The following is a 23,552-nucleotide window of genomic DNA, read 5'->3' on the forward strand; positions in this document are numbered from 1 at the left end:
GTCCTGTCGCCCTGGACACTTGAGGGTTTGGGTCCTGTGTAACAGTCCCTCAAACACTTGGAGGGTGTATGTTTCAAAGAGGCCACGTAAGTGGCATCGGTGCTGTGTAAGTACAACGCATTGACTCAGTGACACTGTGATTGTAACTAAAGACATGCACCTGCATTTTATTTCCTGTATGTACTTGTTATGAATAAAGTTTGTATTTGGAATAAACCAACTCCTGACTGAGGGCTGAAAGGTTTCGGATGTTTTGTGGTCACATTGTGAGAAGCAGGTTTCAGCTCAGCTGTCAGACCACACTGCCTTGAAAAATAAACCCATCGGAAAAGTGACAACAAATTGATTCTCTCCCGCTGCAGCAGGTGTGATATTTCTGTGCATATTTTGGCTCAGTGAGGAACAGTCACCGGGCAGGAGATCACTGTCAGTGTGGTGCTGAGGGAGAGCTGCACTGCTGCAAGTACCACTTTTCATGTGGGATGTTAATTCCGATACCTGTTTGTGCTCTTGCTGAGAAGAAGGGCAGTTGTGACCCCCCCAGTGTCCCGGCTAATACTCATTCCTCAGTGAACAGCACTGAAATCAGATTATACCATAGAACCATAGAACAATACAGCACAATACAGGCCCTTTGGCCCACCATGTTGTGCTGACCTTTAAACCACGCCTAAGACTATCTAACCCCTTCCTCCCACATATCCCTCTATTTTAAATTCCTCCATATGCTTACCTAACAATCTCTTGAACTCAACCAACTCAACCACTACCCCAGGCAGCACATTCCATGCTCCAACCACTCTCTGGGTGAAAAACCTCCCTCTGATATCTCCCTTGAACTTCCCACCCATTACCTTAAAGCCATGCCCTCTTGTATTGAGCATTGGTGCCCTGGGAAAGAGGCGCTGGCTGTCCACTCTATCTATTCCTCCTAATATTTTGTACACCTCTATCATGTCTCCCCTCATCCTCCTTCTCTCCAATGAGTAAAGCCCTAGCTCCCTTAGTCTCTCCTCATAATGCATACTCTCCAAACCAGGCAGCATCCTGGTAAATCTCCTCTGCACCCTCTCCAACACTTCCACAACCTTTCTAGAATGAGGCGACCAGAACTGGACACAATACTTCAAGTGTGGTCTAACCAGAGTTTTGTAGAGCTGCATCATTACCTCAAGGCTCTTAAACTCGATCCCATGACTTATGAAAGCTAACATCCCATAAGCTTTCTTAACTACCCTATCCACCTGTGAGGCAACTTTCAGTGATCTGTGGATAAGAACCCCAGATCCCTCTGCTCCTCCACACTGCCCAGAATCCTGCCATTTACCTTGTATTCTGCCTTGGAGTTTGTCCTTCCAAAGTGTACTACCTCACACTTCTCCGGATTGAACTCCATCTGCCACTTCTCAGCCCAGCTCTGCATCCTGTCAATATCCCTCTGCAATCTTCGACAGTCCTCCACACTATCCACAACACCACTGACCTTTGTGTCATCTGCAAACTTGCCAACCCACCCTTCTACCCCCTCATCCAAGTCATTAATAAATATCACGAAAAGTGGAGGTCCCGGAACCGATCCTTGTGGGACACCACTAGTCACAGCCCTCCAATCTGAATGCATTCCAAACATTATTATTGTTTTGACATTACTGTTTGTGGAATCTTGCTGTGCAAAGATTCACTTCCAGGTTTTCTACACAGCAACAATAAATACATGTCAAAAGCACTTAATTGACAGAAACATGTTTTGGGATGCAGTGAAACAAAAAAAACACAAATTTGAAACTGTAGAATTTAACCTTGAACATCCCTCATTTTAATCCTGAAAGTATTCAAATACACAAATTTGAAACTAAATGAAGAAAATTTACTGGCTAGGTGACTGTTGTATTTCTTTTATATTTTATTGTTCTTTATGATTATATATGCTATGATTGTTATCCTGATCTCTTTGTATTACATGTATAAATATTGATGCTATATATCAATCTGTATTAATTTGAAAACTAGTAAAAAGATTGAAAAAGAAAAAGAAAGACTGTTGTATTTGTTTACCAATGAAAATGAATATCCTGGTTTCTGTTCCCTGAAAACTCTTCAGGGGCGTGTAAGGACATGGTGTGACAAAGTAATGTCAGAGCTCCATAGAACAAAAATAAAATGCTGCACATGCCGGACATGTGAGATTAAAATAGAAAATGGTGAAAGTACTCAGCTGCCCAGACAGCTGCTTCAGAGGGAGAGACACACAGGTAAATGTCCCAGGACACTGACATTTCAAGATGCCCTTTTCTAAGACTGTTGCCAGGGGATGTGAGCACCACATTCACGGCATGAAAGTGACACCCTGTGTTATTCCATTTTCTATCAGACCCTCTGCTTATTTTAAATGCAATGCTTTCAGAAATATCACTGATCTTGTGGTATGGTGAGAGTGGAATTAAAGCAACTTCTGAGCCTCACAGAAGGTGTAGGATACAAAGACCTCTGTCTACTGCTCCAGGAATCTAGGAGTCTGTGGAAATACATCTGGATGCATCACGGCTTGGTACGGCAACTGCTCTGCCTGGGACCGCAAGAAACTGCAGAGAGTTGTGGACACAGCCCAGCGCAACACAGAAACCAGCCTCCCCTCCATGGACTCTGTCTTTACCCCTCACTGCTTTGATGAAGCAGCCGGCATAATCAAAGACCCCACCCACCTGGGTCATTCTCTCTTCTCCCCTCTCCCATCAGGCAGAAGGTACAGGAGCCTGAGGGCACATACAACCAGGCTCAAGGACAGCTTATATCCCACTGTGATAAGACTATTGAACAGTTCCCTAAAACGATGAGAAGGACTCTTGATCTCAAAATCTACTTTATGACCTTGCACCTTATTGTCTACCTGCACTGCACTTCCCTGTAGCTGTGACACTTTACTCTGTACTGTTATTGTTTTTACTCTGTACTAACTCAATGTAACTGCACTGTGTAATGAATTGATCTGTACTAACGGTATTCAAGACAAGTTTTTCACTGTACCTCGGTACAAGTGACAACAATAAACCAATACCAATACTAGCCCAGTAACAAAGTGCCTTCAGGATTGTGGCAATCATACAGGGAGCCCACTGAAAGTCAGGTTATCCTTTCACCGAAATTGTAATTCTGATCAGAAAAGGGTTTATCACTATTACATCTTCTTTCTTACAACATAGAAGGCCAATCGGCCCACGGACTTTATGCTAGCTCTAGTTATCCCACTGCCCCACTTATTTCCCGATAACCAATTCACCCAACACCCAGCTACACCAGTGCTAATTTAGCCAATTAAACTGCCAACCCGCACATCTTTGGGATGTGGGAGGAAACCGGAGCACCCGGGGGGACCCTACGCAGTCACAGGGGGAACGTGCAAACTCCACACCGACAGCGGCAGAGGTCAGGATTGAACCCGCAGCGCTGGAGCTGTGCAGAACTCTCACTAGGTAATTCTACTTAAATTTGAAAACTGTTATCCAGGATTGTCCAAATTTTCACTAAAATGCGAGCTGTTTCTCCCTCCACAGCTGTTACCTGACTCGCTGGCTAGTTCCAACGTCTTGTTTTTATTTCTGCAGTGTTTGCCTTTGGCAGATGAGAAAGTGTGTGTGTTATCGAAACCGCCTCAAGCCACTTTATTTGTTTACATGAGGAGTTACGTGGAAACAATTCCACTGTTTGTTTAATGTGTTGACCCACGCATAAGTACATTTAACATTGATTTGGGGGGGGGGGGGGCGCTAAATAAACAAGACGGGCAGACGCTGTAACGTTGGAGGATGGGGGGTCAGGCTGGTGAGAATTATAAACATCAGTACGGATTGTCGGGCTCTGTGTATTTAAGCTCCCCCCCCCCCCCCCACCGTAAACGACTGATTTTAAAACAAATCTTCCTATTAGCCCGGCAGCGATTCTCGGACCGGTCGAACTAAAGTTCCCCAAGTGCGGTTTGGAAAGCGTGCGTGTGGGGGACCGTCAGTGTAACGAGGAGCGCACAGTTCCAGGTGACAGTTCGCTGTGACTTGCCTGCGAGTTGGCGCTGAAATCCCTCTCGGGGAAGGGGAGGTGGCTGCTTGGCTTTAAGGATTGTTGCGGAGTCGACGATCGACACAGAAGCTGGTCTATTGCTCTGTCTACGGCGCGCACACACACACACACACACACACACACACACAGAGCGGATCCGAGCAGTCAGTAATCGCCATCTCCTCGCATTGTACCGCTTGTGAGCTAAACAGCAGCAGGTAGGACAAGAACAAAGTTCACGGTTTAACTTCCAAGTGTAAGGATTGCCGACTTCTCTCCCGTAATTACAGATATCATTCTCTAAAACTTGGACCAAATTCTGGACAACAATTTTGATATACAAAGGTTAATAATCTAGTCAGATTTTACCATGAACTTTTCTAATTAGAATTAGATTATATTTATTATTCAAGTAAAAAAAAACTTTCAAGTGTTAAAAAACTTTTAAAAACCTCTCTAGTTTTATGTGTTTGTGCTTAATAATGCATTATTTGTAAATATATACGCCAGCCTATGTACACACTTGTAATCGTCTTTATATACCAGCGGCATATATTTAATGTTGGAAAAGTAAGTACACTTTTATGTCTCAGTGCTTTGAAGCGAGTTTCACGCGTTTTCCAAAGAGCTACAAACATTTGATTTTGGAACAAAATTGCATCCATCCAGCGAATGCAGTTTGCTCACAGTTTCAGACCCCTGGGCCGGTCCGCCGGCTGCTGCCGGGTGTCTGGGGAAGATTTACGTGCGGAGACAATGCATCCAAAATGTGACTTTCTCTGCACCGGCCGAGGGTGCGGTCTGGGCAGCGACACCCTGTGAGGTGACACCCTGCGTGCCTCAGGTAGAGCCTCAGGCAGGCGGCCGGCGGGAGAACTGTGCGCGTTTCTCCGCCACTGTCGCCGTCTCTCCAGCGCTGCCGGCTCTGGCCGCTTCTCCACCCCTCTCCCGTTTCTCCGGATTTCCCTCCTCATTATCCCGTTTGTCAAACTTCCCATTTCACTCTGATATCTCGACCTCGGCAGCGCCGGGGCAGCGAGAAACAGCCAACGCTTCGGACCGATGCCCTCGGTCAGAGCACGGCCGCCTGGAACATGAGATCGGCTTCTTTCCCTACAGCTGCTGCCCGACCTACCGAGCAACAAGGCAGAACAGAATTGTCTCTGTCGTTAACATTTCCAGCATATTTTGCTTTTCTGTTTGTCGCCTAGTCCCTTCTCTGATCCCAGTACCTTTCTCCCTCTCGCGTCCGCATTGACTTCTCACTAGTTCCCAGCCGCTGACCGACAGACGTGGCTACCGTTCCTCCCGGATCCTGGAGATCAGGCACGGTCCACTGCCCCGGTGAGGCGAAATTCCAAATCCCAGATAACGGGTGGTCCGGGAGGTTAAAAGGCAGGGCCTAATCATGATTTAACCTGATGACTTGAGTTCCTCGGGTCGGGGAGAGAGATTGTTTCCCATTGTTGTCCGGTCCTTCAGCAATGATGTCGGGACAACTTCACGCCAGTCTTGCAGGAAATCTGGGAATCTGTACCCAGTCAGAAAGGTCTTCAGTGACCCGCTTGATTCTTGAATGCGTGTCCGATTTATTTGTCCGTGCACTGATTGCAAAGCCCTCATTTGTTGACATCTCTGACTCCCCCCCCCCCCCCCCCCCCAGTCAATGGCCATCTGTGGTTCACCTCGCTCGATCCAGAGTCACACACCGACCAGAACGGGAGTGGCGCAGCAAACGCAGCCGCTGCCTCACCGCACCAGCGGCGGAGGTTCGATCCCAGCCTCGGGCACTGTCTGTGGAGTTTGCCCGTTCTCCCTGTGACCGCGTGGGTTTGCCCCGCGAGTGCTCCGGTCCCTTCCCACATCCCAGAGACGTGCGGGTTGGTGGGTTAATTGGTCTCTGTCAGATGCCCCCGCTGTGTGGGTCAGGGGTAAAGGCGACAATTGATGGGAATGTGGTGAGAATAAAGCGACGGTCTTGGGGTGGGTTTGGTGTGAGCGGGAGCTTGCTGCACGGACTCAGTGGGCGGAAGGGTCCTGTGAAGTTTTCTTCTAGGACATTAGCGGACCAGATTGGTTTTTAAGATGATGCAGTAATTTTACTGCTGCTGATAGCAGTTTATTTTAATTGAACTTAAATTCTGCTGAGATGGGATTTGAAATGTGTCCGGATCGACAGCCCGGGGCTCTGGTTGTAGGTCCAGGAACTGAATCAGCGTGCTGTTAGTCGCATCACTCCCCCAAGAGCCTGGGTCTGGTTGAAGGGAATCATTGTAAGACTTTGCAGCGGAGGTTGAGGGAATCAGTGTAAAACTTTACAGCGGAGGTTGGTGGATGTTGTCAGACCGGAGTATGAGGGCGAATAGAACCACAGTGGTCAACCGGAGCACCTCGGACCTGAACGACCGAGGCCTGTCTGTATGGGCCCCACCACTCTAAGCCTGTTAAACAGCATCCTTATTCTGACTCTGTCAAGTCTGCCTCACTCAGCAGCGCGGGTTTGCTGACTGACATTGTCTCCTGCTCGCAACATCTCACCCATCACACTGACACACACGGCACTGGCCATCGCCATCTCTGTAATCCTTTCAGACCAGAGAAACCTTCCAGATATCGCTCCCCGTCTAATCCCCGTGCCTTGAATTTAATCTGTGCACCCCAGCTGTCCGCGTCCTGAGCTCTATCCCCAAACTATTCCGCCTCTCCAACGCTCTTTCCTTCATTAAAATGAGCGTAAGGACTCTCAACCTTACATGCTACCTTGTCATGACCTTGCACCTTATTGTCTGCCTGCGCTGCGCTTTCTCTGTAACTGTAACACTTCATTCTGCACTCGATGCACTGATGTGATGAAATGATCTGTATGGATGGCATGCAAAACAGTTTTTCACCGTATATGTAACAATAATAAAAACCAATTTACTAATTTTAAAACTGACGGAGAAATTATGGTAATCTATCTTAATATTTCTATTTGTGGCCAGCTTCTGATTTGTGTTTGACAACCGCTCGCGAGGAAAGATACACTGGCTTTGGAGGCGGTGCAAAGGGGCTTCACCAGGTTGATTCCGGAAATGAAGGGGTTAGCCTATGAAGTGGGATTGAGGCGCCTGGGACTATACTCGCTAGAATTCAGGAGAGGGGATCTTATAGAAACATATAAAATTATGAAAGGGATAGATAAGGTAGAGGTAAGAAAGTTGTTTCCACTTGTGGGTGAGACTAGAACTAGGGGACATAGCCTCAAGATTTGGGGGGATAGATTTAGGAAGGGGATGAGGAGAAATTGCTTTTCCCAAAGAGTAATTCTCCGCCCAGGGAAGCAGTGGAGGCTACCTCATTAAATATATTGAAGACACGGTTAGATAGATGTTTGCACAGTAGGGGAATTAATGGTTATGGGGAAAAGGCAGGTAGGTGATTCTGAGTCCACGGCCAGATCTTATTGAATGGCGGAGCAGGGTCGACGGGCCGGATGGCCTCCTCCTGCTCCTATTTCTTATGTTCTGTGAAGCACATGGGATGTTTTGCTATGTTAAACGCAAGTTGTTGTTGTCAGTATTCTGTTGGCTAAACCAGCAGTGGTGTGGATGGTTTAGAGGCTGAGTGGGACCCTGTTGGAAGGAACCGATGGAGCAACAGAGTGTTTCAAACGTACACACAATTTACCAGTCTAAACAATTTGCCAACATTCATCAGAGAAGGTCAGTCCCAGGTAACTGAAGTGGAACTGAACTGGTGCCAATTGAGCGGTGTTGCTGCTCTTAATAATGGCGGGCCAATTAATGGGCTTCAGTTTGGAGTGCTGTGGATTGGAACACTTCACAAGGACACATGCATCAAGTGCATTGCTGGGGTCCACTGCCAGTATCCCTGGATCAACATGGATCAACTGGCTGTTTAAGAAGGATGAAGGGTGTGGTATGGACATGCTGGCAGGTAATATCTCCCAAAGGAGGGTTGACAACGAGCTCCTGATTTTCTGAAACCACGTTTTGTTAAAGGTTCTCAGCGAGCTTGAGTTGCTGCCTGTGCGGCAGCAAGAGGCAGTATTAGTGTTACCCCGGGCCTGATCAAAGGACATTGAGTTGGGAAATGTGTATCACTTTATTCCAACGCAGTTATTCCTTAAAGAGATATGAACAAAAAAGGAAACGGAAAATCCCAGGAATTTGATACAAAACAAAAATGCTGGGAATGCACATTTTTAACATCCGAGGGAAGGGAAGGCAGGCTTACCTAGACCTTTCCTTTCAATCGGCGTGTTGTGTTTTGCTGGAGAAAGCACTTGTCAATCGAGCTTGGGATTTGTAAAGCACCATGGAGTTTATCTGAAAGATATCTGCACTCAGTTTGTATCAGGTGATGATGTGGTCATTATTTGACCCAGGTTACTGCATTCACAGGTTGAAGAGCATTTCATTTGCCATTTATGCATTATTAAAAATAAAACTTTGTGGAATGGAGCATTTGAAAATTCCCAGTGATGACTGGACAAGACCGTAAACTTTGCAATGTATTGTCAGAAAGCAAGCCCTCTCTCATTACATATTTGAAAGTATTGACAGCGCTGAATTGTAAATACCAACACGCTAAGCGTTATCTGGTTTGTTGAAAATATCAGATGCAATGAGCGGAGGATTACTATGTCTTACTATATTTGTTACTGTAATTCTTCTGGCAGAAATGTTTAAATTTAAATGTAACTCCACCCCGAAGTTGGATGGAATGGCATCTCTTCCATCATTAAATGATTAACATTATGTGTTGGAGGAAATCACAAAAGTGCAGCCAATCCCCAAGATCCTCACAGTTCGGGAAATTGGGCGGGCCGTTTCAAGTCGCGGTGCGCTTCGTGCGCTGAATCCGCGCACAGTGCCGGCGTTCGCCCAGCAGCTCTCCTTTTCGACGTTGGCAGGAGAAACGGGGTCACGTATTTCCACTTCATGCAAGTTGCTGGCTACTCCTAGGGTAAGGCTTCCAGGCAGCTGTGTGCTGTAAAGGGATGCTCACACAGCTGACACCCACCCTGCAGTCAGCGGCAGAGGACAGAGTGAAAGGTGGCCGGGCGAGTTCCGCTGCATTCCCTCATTCTTGTTGGGTGGATGTGCTCCATGAACTAGGGGTAGGCGTGGCAGGGAGGGCAGAAACACCTAAGGATTCGAAGGATGGAGGGGGAAGAAGGGCTCAGGCCCAATGATCCCCTCCCCCAGGAGTGTTCAGGGAGTAATGTTCCTACCCCCAGCTCTCCGAAGACCAATCTCTCTCCTGCCGAAGGTTTTACAACCAATGCAACACACACGAAATACTGGAGGAACTCAACAGGTCAGGCAGCATCTATTGGAGGGAAATGAACAGTCGACGTTTGGGGCCCAGACCGTTTACAACCAATATTTACAAAGATCAGCGACCTTCTGTGGGAAAAACTCCCAGAACTAATGGCTCTGACCACAGTCGTCAAGCTCGCTGCCACTCTGATCCACTTGTGTTCAAGCCGATCTGGCGTTTCTCAAAAGAAAACCCAAAACATTCTGGAAACACTCAGCAGGCCAGGCAGCGTCTGTGGAGAGAGAAACAGAGTTAAAATGTTTCTTGAAAAGTGATTATATAATTCCTTAAACCCGTACATTTCAAGGAATACAACAAGTTGGTGAAATTTTTATTCATAATTTTACTGCCGGAGTCGAGGTCTGACACCATGTTTGTGCTACAGTCCCATCAGGACCATCAGATCCTGTTTAAGTGAGGTGTGGGGTGTTGTCCCAGGTAGTGTCAGCCCAGGCTTTGGATGTCAGTACAACTACTTCCTCCCCTTTGGGCTCTAGTGCTCAAGATACTGGCTGGTACAGTGGTACAAGCCTTTGCCTTGTAGCTCCCATGACCCAGGTTCAATCCCTACCTCCGGTGTTGGTAAGGACTTTGCAAGTTCTCCCTCTGATTGTGTATGTTTCCCCCAGCTGCTCTGATTTCTTCATACATTCTAAAAATGTGCGGCTTGGTAGATTGTGTGTGTAAGTGAGGGGTAGAATCTAGCGGGCAGTTGATGGAAATGTGTTGGGATTAAATGTATTAGGATTACAGTAGGGTGGTTGATGGTCAGCACAGTCTGGGTGGGCTGAATGGCCTGTTTCCTCACTGTATCACTCTGTGACTCTATAAAGGCCAACATTCCATTCAGTTTTGTTTGGTACCTACTCATGACATGTCAGTAAAGGAACTTTCTAATTCACCTGTTGCTTTTCCATTTTACTCCTAAACTCACTGTGGACTGTAATCATGAGGTTAGATGCTGATTGTGTGAGGACTGTGCCCGCAGAACTATTTCATACCAACTCGATGCATTTGAGTGCACAGTATACACAGAGTAAGATTCAAGTGCACAGGGGGTGATGTATGGGGAAGGGACAAGAAACCAACAGGGTGAGGTGAAATACCAGTTCTACAAAACCAAAACACTGCAAGTCCAAACTAAAAACAGACAAAGATACTTAGCTGGTCAGGCAGCATCTGTGGAGAGAGAAGAACAGAGTTAACAGACTTTTCATCAAGGTGAAATGTGAATTTTTTTTGTCTCCCCACAGGATCTGAGGATTTACAACATTCTCGTTTCTCTGCCAGGTTCATACCCAGACTAGTGTGGGTCTTTGCGGGAGAAGGAAATCAACATGCTATAAACCAAAAATTACATCTAACCCCATTAGTTTTCTGATGGACGGATTGCACGACAGTTGCCCTTGGCTGGACACTGTGTTTTGTGTTGAGTCGTTGTTTGGATCTGCTGATTGGTTTCTGGGTTACTAAATTAAAACAGTCAACCTACAAAAAATGTGAGTCTATGAAATCTTCCAATATCAGATTGAGGTGTGTGCCACAGTTGAATGAGACCATGCAAGCCCTTTCTTTGAGATGTAAGGAGCCCAGTTTTCATTGAAGAAAGAATTAGCAACTTACCATGAACTAGTGTGCATAATTGGAGTACTGTGTCCAATTCTGGTCACCTCATTACAGGAAGGACATGGAGGCATTGGAAAGGGTGCAGAGGAGATTTACCAGGATGCTGCCTGGATTAGAGAGTATGGATTATGAGGAGAGACTAAAGGAGCTAGGGCTGTTCTCATTGGAGAGAAGGAGGATGAGGGGAGACATGATAGAGGTATACAAAATATTAAGAGGAGTAGATAGAGTGGACAGCCAGCGCCTCTTTCCCAGGGCACCAATGCTCAATACAAGAGGGCATGGCTTTAAGGTAATGGGTGGGAAGTTCAAGGGAGATATCAGAGGGAGGTTTTTCACCCAGAGAGTGGTTGGTGCATGGAATGCGCTGCCTGGGGTGGTGGTGGAGGCAGGTGCGTTGGTCAAGTTCAAGAGATTGTTAGATAAGCATATGGAGGAATTTAAAATAGAGGGATATGTGGGAGGAAGGGGTTAGATAGTCTTAGGTGTGGTTTAAAGGCCGGCACAACATGGTGGGCCTAAGGACCTGTATTGTGCTGTATTGTTCTATGGTTCGATGATTCTATAATAACCAAAATTATTTTCTGAAGTACACGATTATTTTTGAAGTACATACTGCAACTAATCTTCCCACAGCAAAATCCCATCAACCGCTGACCTAAATTTGCTTAGTTATAGATTGACAGAATAAGGTTGTTCTGGACATCCAGGAAACCTGTTGTTCTTCTTTGAATCATTCGATTCAATCTGTATCATTTCTCTGGTCCAAAGAAAGGCCCCTCTGACAATGAAGCACACCCTTGTGTGGCTTAATTCCAGCACCTTATGATTCAGAGGTAAGACTCAAACAGTGGCTCAAAGCTCAGTTATCCAGCTACCACATAGATGTGGCCAGAGCAAAGCTGGAGGTGAATGGTGAGGCTGCTCACCAACATGCTGGTGGTATCGGAGGGACGTGGGCTGAATGAAAGGCAAACATGACTGATGAGGATTTCAGGCTAAATAGAAAATGAAGTGAACGACACCTTCTAAATCACTGCAGCAAATAAACATAATGCAAGAAATATATTAAAAAATCAGTTTTAATGTAAAATCTACTCAGGTTTCTTGGACAGGAGCAGCTGGTTGCTATAGTGATCAGATCTCAGCTAGTTCCTCTGGGATGTTGGTATGGAGCACAAATGGAACAGAATGCTATTTATTTGCCTGTATGGGAGCAGTAAATTGTTGGAAACAGTGGCTATCTGCATCTGGTCAGTGTTAGAAGTGCACAAGAAAGATTTGCATTTCTGTAGCACCTTTCACAACCCCAAGCATCTTACAGCAAATTATGTACTTTGTAAACTATGGAACATGTGAAATGCATGTGCACTTTTCAGGATGCTGAATATAGTCACTATTCCAGGACAGAGTGGATGTAATCAGATAAGTCTGCTGTCAATCAACCCTGGTAACCACGGAGATTGCTTTCATGTATGTAGTTTAACTATTGGTATTGGTATTGGTTTATTATTGTCACTTGTACCGAGGTACAGTGAAAAGCTTGTCTTGCAAACCGATCGTACAGGTCAATTCATTACACAGTGCAGTTACATTGAGTCAGTACACAGTGCATTGATGTAGTACAGGTAAAAACAATAACAGTACAAAGTGTCATAGCTATAGAGAAAGTGCAGTGCAATAAGGTGCGAGGTCACAGCAAGGTAGATCGTGAGGTCAGAGTCCATCTCATTGTATAAAGGAACTGTTCAATAGTCTTATCACAGTGGGGTAGAAGCTGTCCTTAAGTCTGGTGGTACATGCCTTCACACTCCTGTATCTTCTACCCAATGGAAGAGGAGAGAAGAGAGAATGTCCTGGGTGGGTGGGGTCTTTGACTATGCTGGAACTACTCTCCATTTACTGTATTTCTGGGGAATTTCTGTTCCTTCTGGGAGAAGATGATGCACTCTCTACTTCACTGGGTGTTTAAATCAACATTATTTTTCTGTACAAACAGCAGGTTCATTGAACCCAGACATATTTCCAAACCAACGGCTGACATAGTGTTGCCCATAAACCAACAAGATCCCATAACCACCGAGGTGATGACGACTGGATAATCTGGTTTGGTACTGCTGTTTAAGGGTTTGACACTGCTGTTTAAGGGATATTTCTTTGAAACAGAGCCATTGGAAATTTTACACCAACTCTGGTGGGAGAGCAGAGCCCCGGTTTAATACCTCACTCTAAAGATGCTCCTGAAGCATCAGGCTCAGGCTTTGTGCGCAAGCCGTTGGTGTGAGACCCCACCCCACAACTTATCGACTCAGTGGCGAGAGTGATTTACTGAGGCGGGTTGGCATGTTGGGCAGAGAACCTCGGTCCGAGTGGAGCTTACAGCTCAACTCCCAGCTGTTTCCATCTTCATCAGATTTCTAGCGCCACAGGGGTTCTGTGGTAACTTTGAAATTATTTTCCACCATCTGGTCTCATTAAGAAATTATATTTACAATTCGATCGTGCCCATATGCACAGCTTGAAATACTACTGGGTATGGCACCCAAACTGATCTTCCCTGATCAGGACGGAGTAAACAAGGGTGATACTAAACATGTTCCGGGCCAGAGGGGGACGAATTAGCCAGTGATCCTGTTCCTGATTAATAACCAGCAACATTTGTTTGGAAAAGTACATGGAGTGGAACATCAGGGGGCGGGTCAGGTTTGCTGTTAACAAAAGACTCGTGCCACTCAGCAATTTACAACCAATCCAACACTTTTGAAGTGTAGCCAGTTCTGTAATGTGGGAAACACCACAGCCTATTTGTGTACAGCAGACTCACATAAGCAGCAAGAGGTTAATTAGATGTTCGTAGTGGTGTCAAATGTGGGTTGTACATTGGCCTAGACACTTGTTCTTATAGAATCAACAGCACAGAAACCAATACAGCCCATATCTACATCTATATATATATCTATCTATGTCTATCTATAGCTATCTATCTATCTCTCTCTCTCTCTATATTTATCTCTCTCTCTCTCTATCTCTCTCTCTCTCTGTACATGTATATACTGGTTCTATAAAAGACCAATCCAAACCAAGTCCAATACCCTTCCTTCCCCCACTGCCTTTTCAATTTCCCCTTTTCAAACATATACCCAATTCCTTTCTGAAAGTTGATACCAGAACCTGCTTGAACCACAATTTCAGGCAGGGGAGTCTGGATTATAGTGACCTCCTTGAAGTAGTGAGCTGGATTGCTGAATGTGTACGTCTAGGGACAGACGGGGCTTCAGTTTAACATTTCATTCCAATGGCAATGCCTTGGAAAACAGAAGAGCTAATCAGCTCTTCAGTGGGATTTGAACCCATCAACCTTCTCAGCCAGAGGTGCAAGGCGAGTTTGCAGACAATACAAAAATTGGTTGAATTGTGGATAGTGAAGTAGGTTGTCAAAGGGTACAGTGGGATATAGACCGATTGTGAATATGGGCGGAGAAATGGCAGATGGAGTTTAATCTGGGCAAGTGTGAGGTGCTGCATTTTGGGAGGTCAAATATAAGGGGAATATACACAGTAAATGGCAGAACCCTCAAGAACATTGATGTACAGAGGGATCTTGGGGTGCAAGTCCATAGCTCCCAGAAAGTGGCGACACAAGTGGATAAGGTGGTAAAGAAGGCGTACGGCATGCTTGCCTTAATTGATTGGGGCATTGAGTATAAGAGTCAGGAAGTCATGTTGCAGTTGTATAAAGCTTTGGTTAGGCCGCACTAGAAGCATTGTGTGCAGTTCTGGTCGCTCCATTACAGGAAGGATGTGGAGACAGTGAAGAACGTGCAGAAGAGGTTCACCAGGATGCTGCCTGGATTAGAAGGTATGAGCTATAAGGAGAGGTTGGACAAACTTGGGTTGTTTTCTCGAGAGCATCAGAGGCTGAGGGGAGACCTGATAGAAGTTTATAAAATTATGAGAGGCATAGATGGGGTAGACAGTCAGAAACATCAAACACTAGAGGGCAGAGCTTTAGGGTGAGAGGGGAAAGTTTAAGGGAAACATGTGGGGCACGTTTTTTTTTGTCACAGAGAGTGGTGGGTGCCTGGAACAGGCTGCCAGGGGTAATGGTGGAAGCAGATACAATAATGGTGTTTAAGAGGCATTCAAATAGGCACATGAACAAGCAGGCAATGGACAGATATGGATCATGTGCGGGGAGATAGGATTATTTTTCTTTGGCACCATGGTTGGCACAGACATTGTGTTCTATAAATTCTGCTGACGGGTTGGAGCTGATGATCCTAACAGCAGCAATACTCTAAGTGTGAGCACTGACGTATAAATAACATCAGTGAATAATGTTTAACGAGTACTTAAAACTTGCTGTTTGGGCCAAACATCTGTTGAGTTCTGCAGCTATCTGTTGGGGGGCATGTACACCTGGGTTATTCCTGAGCAGAGGCTGTAGTGTGGCCCCAGATCTCAGCGCACTGCCACCCTGGGCTCTGCTCAAAGGGACCCAAGGAAAAAATGAGGTTGGAACAGGGGTAGGCCACTCGGCCCTTAGATTCTGCTCCACCATCCAATAGAATCATGGCTGATCAGAATGTAATATTAATTCAATGTTCCTGCCTGCCCCTGTAACTTTTTATCTCCATATTTACCGAAAACCTAGGGATCTCTGCCTTAAAAGTATTGAAAGACTCTATTTCTACTGAAGATTCACAAATATCTGAGGGGAAAAAAAACCTCTTCTGTGTCTTAAATGGGTGATCCCTTATTTTGAAACAGTGACCCCCAGTTTTAGGTTCCCTACAAGAGGAAGTATCCTCTAAGCATCCATCCTGTCAAGATACCTCAGCACCTTAGTTGCTGTGTGCCATTGGAGTCTTCACGAGATCCAACTGTGCAGTGACAACTTGTGCAAGTGTCCCAACTCTCAGGCTCAGGGACTTTCTGCTGAACTCACAGCAGTTCCATCAGCACAGATCCCCTCTAAGCCTACTTGGTTAGAGTAATGCTTTACAGTGCCAATGACCTGGGTTCAACTCCCGCCGCTGTCTGTAAGAAGTTTGTACACTCTCCCCGTGTCTGCGTGGGTTTCCTCCGGGTGATCCGGTTTCCTCCCACATTCCAAAGACGTACGGGTTAGGAAGTTGTGGGCATGCTATGTTGGTGCCAGAAGCGTGGCGACACTTATGGGCTGCCCCCAGAACACTCTACACAAAAGATGCATTTCACTGTGTGTTTCGATGTACATGTAACTAATAAAGAAATCTTATCTTAAACTCATGCCCTCTTGTCTTGAACATCTCTGCTATGGGAAAAGTTTCTTACAACCCACCCTATCCATGCCCCTCAAAATGTGGTCTACCTCTGTCAGGTCCCTCCTCGGTCTCCTCTATCTATCCAGTGAGTCCACATAACAGAGGACAGGACTGAGAACACAGTGGTGCACATAGTAGAGCTGTTGCTTGGGTTCAATCCTGACCTTGGACGCTGTCTGTGTGGAGTTTGCACGCTCTCCGTGTAACCTAGGGGGTTTCCCCCGAGTGCTCCAGTTTCCTCCTGCATCCCAAAGGTATGAGGGTTGGTTGGTTAATTGGCTGCTGTAAGTTTTCCCTCATGCATAGGTGAACGGTAGAATCTGAGGGAAGCTTGATGAGAGTGTGGGGGGAATAAAATGAGATTTGTGTAGGTTTAGTGTCAGTGGGTAGTTGGTGGTTGGCATGGACTCAGTCAGCTGAAGGGTCAGTTTCTGTGCTGCATCCCTCTTGATGGCTCGATGAAACATTCCTTGCCAGGCAGCCTCCAGGTGAATCTCTTCTGCAAGCTCTCCATTGCAACCACGTTCTTCCTGTAATGTGGGACAAGAACTGCACACAATATTCCAGATGTAACTCAACCAATGTTTTATAAACCTGCATTTATATTCTATTCCTTGACTATTGTGGATGACACGAAGGTTGGGGGTGTTGTGGATAGTTCGGAGGGCTGTCAGAGGTTACAGAGGGACATAGATAGGATGCAGAGTTGGGCTGAGAAGTGGCAGATGCAGGTCAACCCAGATAAGTGTGAAGTGGTTCATTTTGGTGGGTCAAATATGTTGGCAGATTATAGTATTAATGGTAAGACTCTTGGCAGTGTGGAGGATCAGAGGGATCTTGGGGTCCGAGTCCATAGGATGCTCAAAGGGGCTGCGCAGGTTGACTGTGTGGTTAAGAAGGCATATGGTGTATTGTCCTTCATCAATCGGGGAATTGAAGTTAGGAGCCGTGAGGTATTGTTGCAGCTATATAGGTCCCTGGTCAGACCCCACTTGGAGTATTGTGCTCAGTTCTGGTCACCTCACTACAGGAAAGAGGTGGAAGCCATAGAGAGGGTGCAGAGGAGATTTGCAAGGATGCTGCCTGGAATGCGGAGCATGTTGAGGGAACTCGGCCTTTTCTCCTTGGAGAGATGGAGGATAAGGGGGTACCTGATAGAGGTGTATAAGATGATGAGAGGTATTGATAGGGTAGATAGTCAGAGGCTTTTCCCCAGGGCTGAATTGGTGGCCACAAGAGGACATAGGTTTAAGGTGCTGGGGAGTAGGTATAGAGGAGATGTCAGGGGTAAGTTTTTAACTCAGGGAGTGGTGAGTGTGTGGAATGGGCTGCCAGCAACGGTGGTGGAGGCTGATACGATAGGGTCTTTCAAGAGACTGTTAGATAGGTACATGGAGCTGAGTAAAATAGAGGACTATGGGTAAGCCTAGTAATTTCTAAGGTAGGGACATGTTTTGCACAGCTTTGTGGGCCGAAGGGCCTGAATTGTGCTGTGATCGTTCTATGTTCTAATGGAGGCAAGAGTGCTGTCTGCCTTTTGTACCACCCTACCAGTGATGCCACTTTCAGAGATCGTTGGACTCTGTTCTTCAGTACTCCCTGGGGCCCCATTCATGGTTCATGTCCTAGCCTTTGTAAACCACCCAGAATGTTTCACCTTACACCTATCAGGATTACATTCCATCTGCTGTAGCTTTGCCCAGTTACTAGCTGATGGTTATCATTCTGTATCCTGAGACCAGCTCCCTCACTATCAACAGTTTCTGAGTCACCTGCAAACTTACTGATCATACCACCAATATTCACATCTGTCATCAATGTATATAATGGGCAACAAGGGTCCCAGCACCGATCCCCTTGGTACACTGCTGATCACAGGTTTCCAGTCACAAGCTCCACAATCACTCTCTGTCCTCTATTACAAGCTAATTTTAGATCAAATCTGTCGACTTGCCTTGGATCCCATGGGCTCCAACCTTCCATGTGGGGCCTTGTCAAAGACCTTCTGGATGTTCGGGTAAACCACATCAACTGGACTGACCTCACTGACCACTCCCTACTCTTTATTCAGTTACTTCTTCAAAAACCTCAATTAAATTAGTCCAAGAGGAAGTTCCACCAACAAATCCATGCTGACTATCCCTGATCAATCATTGCCTTTCCAAGTTTAGATTAAGCCTGTCCCTTGGAATTTTTCCATTGATTTCCTGACCAATGACATTAGACAAATTGGTCCAGAATTACCTGGCTTATCCCTGCTTCCCTTCTTGAATAAAAGCACCACATTTGCTGTCCTCCAGTCATCTGGTACCTCAGTGGCCAGCAATGATTTAAATCTCTGTGTCAGGGTCCCAGCAATCTCCTCCCTTGCCTCCTGTAGCAACCTGGGATACAGCTCATTGGACCCTGACGATTTATCCACCTTTATGCCCACTAAGACATCTAACACCTCCTCCTTTTTATTTTTAACATGCTCTAGAAGTTCACCCACCTCGCTGAAAGCTCCAACTTCAATATCTTTCTCCTTTGTGAAAAGTATTTCTTCAAGAACTCACCCATATCCTCTGGCTCAACACACTGATTGCTCCTTTGGCCTCTAAAAGGCTCCACTCTTTCGCTGGTTACCCTCTTGTTCTTCATATATTCATGCCAGGTCCTGTCTAATTATACTGAAATCAGCCTGCCCTGAATTCAGACACTTAATTTCTGGACTATCACCTTAAGTCACATGGGATCCACAGTGAGTTGGTAAGTTGGATACAAAATTGGCTTGGCCACTGAAGACAGAGGGTAGTGGTGGAGGGGTATTATGCTGACTGGAGGTCTGTGACTAGTGGTGTTCTGCAAGGTTCAACGCTGAGACCGCTATTGTTTGTGGCATATACAGTAAATGATCTGGATGAAAATGTAGGTGGCTTGATTACCAAGTTTGCAGGCAATATGAAAATTGGTGAAGTTGTGGATAGTGAGGAAGGTTGTCAAAAGAAGAAGCAAAATATAGATCATTTGGAGGTTTAGGAGGAGAAGTGGCAGTTGGAGTTTAATCCAGACCATTTTGGGAGATTAAATACAAGCAGAGAGTGTACAGTAAATGGCAGGACCCCAATGAGCATTGATGTACAGAGGGATCTTGGGTGCTAGTCCATAGCTCCCTGAAAGTGGGAACACAAGTGGATAGGGTGGTAAAGAAGGCATACGACATACTTGCCTCATCCCTCTCAGGGCATTAAAGGTTGGGAAGTCATGTTGCAGCTGTATAAAACTTTGGTCAGGCCACATGTGTGCAGTTCTGATTGCCACAGTACAGGAAGGATGTGGAGGCATTGGAGAAGATGCAGAAGAGTTCCACCAGGATATTACCTGAATTATAGAGTATTAGCTATAATGAAAGATTTGACAAACTCTGATTCTTTTCTCTGGAGTGTTGGATGCTGAGGGGAGACCATGATAGAAATATACAAAATCATGAGGCATAGGTAGGGTAGACAGTCAGAGTTGTCTTGCCAGGGCAGAAATGTCAAATAGTAGAGGCCATAGGTTTATCATTACAGGGGGAAAGTTTAAAGGAGAATTGTGAGGCAAGTTTTTCTACACACAGGGTGGTGGGTGCCTGGAACAGGCTACCGGGGAGGAGGTGGGAGCAGCAAAACAGCAAAGTTTAACACGTTTTTAGATGGATATAGAGGGATAGGAACCCTGTGCAGTCAGATGGGCCCAGTTCGATTGGCATCATGATTGGTGGAGACTAAAGGGCCCCTTCTTAACTACTTTGAAATTTATCAAGTTATGGTCACCATCCCTGAAGTGCTCGACTGCTGACACTTCATCCACTTTGCAGCTTCATTCCTGGTGGGACACTATACTGCTGCAGAAAGATCTTCGAGATGCACTTTAAAAATTCCACCCTGTCTAATCCTTTTACACTGAGGTGATACTGGTTAATATTGGGGAGGTTGAAATCCCCAACCATTACAACCCCGATTCCTCTGATTTGCATCCGTATCTGCTCCTCTATCTCCCACTGACTGTTGGGAGGTCTGTAGTACAATCCCAGCAAAGTGATCACCCTTTTTTGTTCCTGAGCTCTACCCATAGCCCCCCCCCCCCCACCAAGACATCCTCCCTCATTACGGCTGGGGTGGTGTCCTTGATCAACAGAGCAACCCCCCCTCCTCTTTTACATGCCTCCCTATCACACCTGAGACTTCTCTACCCTTGAACGTTGAGTTACCAGTCCTGTCCTGCTTTCAACCATGACTCAACGACTGCAACAATATCCTATTCCCATGTACTCTAGGTTCAGCTGCCTTACTGCCCGGGCTCCGTGCATTAAACTAGATGCAGTTCAGCCTTCCAATCCTGCCTGTCTGCTCATGCCCATGTCTGCTCTGCCTTCTGGACTGACCTGGTTTTCCTTCTATACTTGACTGAACCTCACCCCAACTGTACATCTATTCTGTGTCCCATTTCCCCTCCCAAATTAGTTTAAACCCTCCCCAGCAGCACGAGCAAACCTCCCAGCAAGGATAATGGACCAGTTCTGGTTCAGGTGCAACCTGTCCAGTTTCTGCGAGTCCCACCAATCCCAGTAACATTCCCAGTGATCCAAACACCTGAAGTCCTCCCTCACACTCCATCCCATTAGTCACACAGCTGTCTGACCTACCCTCCCGTTCCTATAGTCAGGGACACGTGGCACAGATGTAATCCAGAGATCACAATCTTCCAAGTCCTGCTCATTGATCTGCTACCAACCTCCCTAAATTCCTGTTGCAGGACCTCATCCATTTTGCGACCCATGTCACTGGTACAGACGTTTACCACAATCACTGTTTGTTCACCTTCCCCTTTCTGAACATCCTGCAGCTGGTCTGAGACATCCCTGACCCTGACACCAGTGAGGTAACATACCATCTGGGCATCTCACTCACAGCCACAGAAATACCGGTCCGCTTCCCTTACAGTCGAGGTCCCATCACAAAAGCTCCTCTAATCCTTTCCTGTCCCCCTGTTGTGCAGCAGAGTCAACCATAGTGTCACAAACTTGTCTGAAGCTGCTTTCCCCAAGAGACCATTCCTCCCAACAGTATCTACAGTTCCTGCTCTTCACTACTTTGCTATTCATGGGCTTTTACAGAACATATGTTAGGGGCTACGTTTCATAAATTACACCACAAACTAATTCCAAAAATATGTAATTGGTTTTAAAGTGCATTGGGACATAACCCGAGAAAACTGTTAACTACATACAAATACTTTTTGCTGTTACATTTTATACTCCACACAAATGTCCTTCTAACCCTCTTCATCTAATTCCATCAACACAAATGTTTTTTCCAATCTCTCATGCACATTTCTAGCTTTTATTTTTAAAAACAGTTTTAAAAACAGGCTCCAAATCAAACGATGGCGAAATCCGCACAGGTAGATCTTCTCTGCAAAAATAAGCACGTAAGAAAAAGCTTCAAGGCTGCTCTGCCAGTCGACAAGATCGTGACTGCTGTCCAACCTCAACCCTACTTTGCTGCTCTGTATCCCGTTGGAGCTTCTTTCCATCCTCATCACCACTTGCCTTCCCACCCAGTTTCAGCAACAAACCTGGAAGAAATACATTTCTTCTCAGTCAAATCCTGGAGATATAGAATGTCAACAGTTAGGGCCCAAACACTAATCCCAGCTATTACCCACTACTTGCACTGAACATGAAGGGATCTTGGGGTCCAAGTCACCATTAGTCAGGACAATGAGCAGAAGAGTAAGGAACTCATGTTACATCAGACATTGTGGGCCGAAGGGCCTGTTCCTGTGCTGTACTGTTCTGTGTTCTATGTTCTAAGTGATACATGCTACATATCTAGATCCACAGATCAGGCACAGGTTAGCAAAAACAAGGCTAGGTTGTGAACTTTAAGCAAATTTCCAAATGCTCATTGGGCCAGGACTGTCATACCTGTGAGAGACCTGTCTGGGAGGTTACCCGGTGAAGGGTGAAAGGTTGCCAGTCGTCAACGATAGATTGAACACACAGATTCCAGTAATGAGCCGGGTTATCTAAACAATTACCAGTAATGCTCACCAAAGACGTAAATGTGCTTGGATGAAGTATCAGGATAATGACCACAGGAAAACTGTTCTCCATAGAACGATAAAGCACAATACAGGCCCTTCGGCCCACCATGTTGTGCCGACCTTCAAACCACTCCTAAGACTATCTAACCCTTTCCTCCCACATATCCCTCTAACTTAAATTCCTCCATATGCTTATCTAACAATCTCTTGAACTTGTCCAACATATCAGCCTCCACCACCACCCCCGGCAGCTCATTCCATGCACCAACCACACTCTGGGTGATAAACCTCCCTCTGACATCTCCCTTGAACTTCCCACCCATTACCTTAAAGCCATGTCCTCTTGTATTGAGCATTGGTGCCCTGGAAAATAGGCGCTGGCTGTCCACTCTATCTATTCCTCTTAATATTTTGTATACCTCTACCATGTCTCCCCTCATCCTCCTTCTCTCCAATGAGTAAAGCCCTAGCTCCCTTAGTCTCTCCTCATAATCCATACTCTCTAATCCAGGCAGCATCCTGGTAAATGTCCTCTGCACCCTTTCCAACTCCTCCACATCCTTCCTATAATGAGGCGACCAGAACTGGACACAGTACTCTAAGTGTGGTCTAACCAGAGTTTTGTAAAGCTGCATCATTACCTCGCAGCTCGTAAACTCGATCTCACAACTTATGAAAGCTAACAACCCATAAACTTTCTAAACTACCCTATCCACCTGTGTGGCAACCTTCAGTGATCTGTGGATAAGAACCTCCAGGTCCCTCTGCTCCTCCACACTGCCCAGAATCCTGCCATTTACCTTATATTCCACCTTGGAGTTTGTCCTTCCAAAGTGTACCATCTCGCACTTCTCCGGATTGAACTCCATCTGCCACTTCTCAGCCCAGCTCTGCATCCTAGCAATATCCCTCTGTAAGCTTCGACAGCCCTCCACACTATCCACAACACCACCGATCTTTGTGTCATCTGCAAACTTGCTAACCCACCCTTCCACCCCCTCATCCAAGTCATTAATAAATATCACAAGAAGTAGAGGTCCCAGAACTGATCCCTGTGGGACACCACTAGTCACTGCCCTCACATCCGAATGCACTCCCTCCACCACAACCCTCTGCTTTCAACAGGCAAGACAATTCTGAATCCACACGGCCAAGCCTCCCTAGATCCCTTGG

General features: G+C 46.0%; 1 protein-coding gene across 4 annotated transcripts in view; it reads left to right on the plus strand.

The window, feature by feature from the left end:
- Positions 1-3,332: 3,332 nt before the first annotated feature.
- Positions 3,333-23,552, plus strand: part of LOC127586357 (gremlin-1-like) — a 107,261-nt gene continuing 87,041 nt past the window's right edge. Inside the window, exon 1 of one of the 4 annotated variants that reach the window (XM_052044251.1) lies at positions 3,333-3,470. The gene's annotated coding sequence lies outside the window, so the exon portion shown is untranslated. The other 3 variants (XM_052044253.1, XM_052044250.1, XM_052044254.1) reach the window with 3 other exon arrangements.

Source organism: Pristis pectinata, chromosome 35, assembly GCF_009764475.1.
Source record: "Pristis pectinata isolate sPriPec2 chromosome 35, sPriPec2.1.pri, whole genome shotgun sequence".
Lineage (NCBI taxonomy): Eukaryota > Metazoa > Chordata > Chondrichthyes > Rhinopristiformes > Pristidae > Pristis > Pristis pectinata.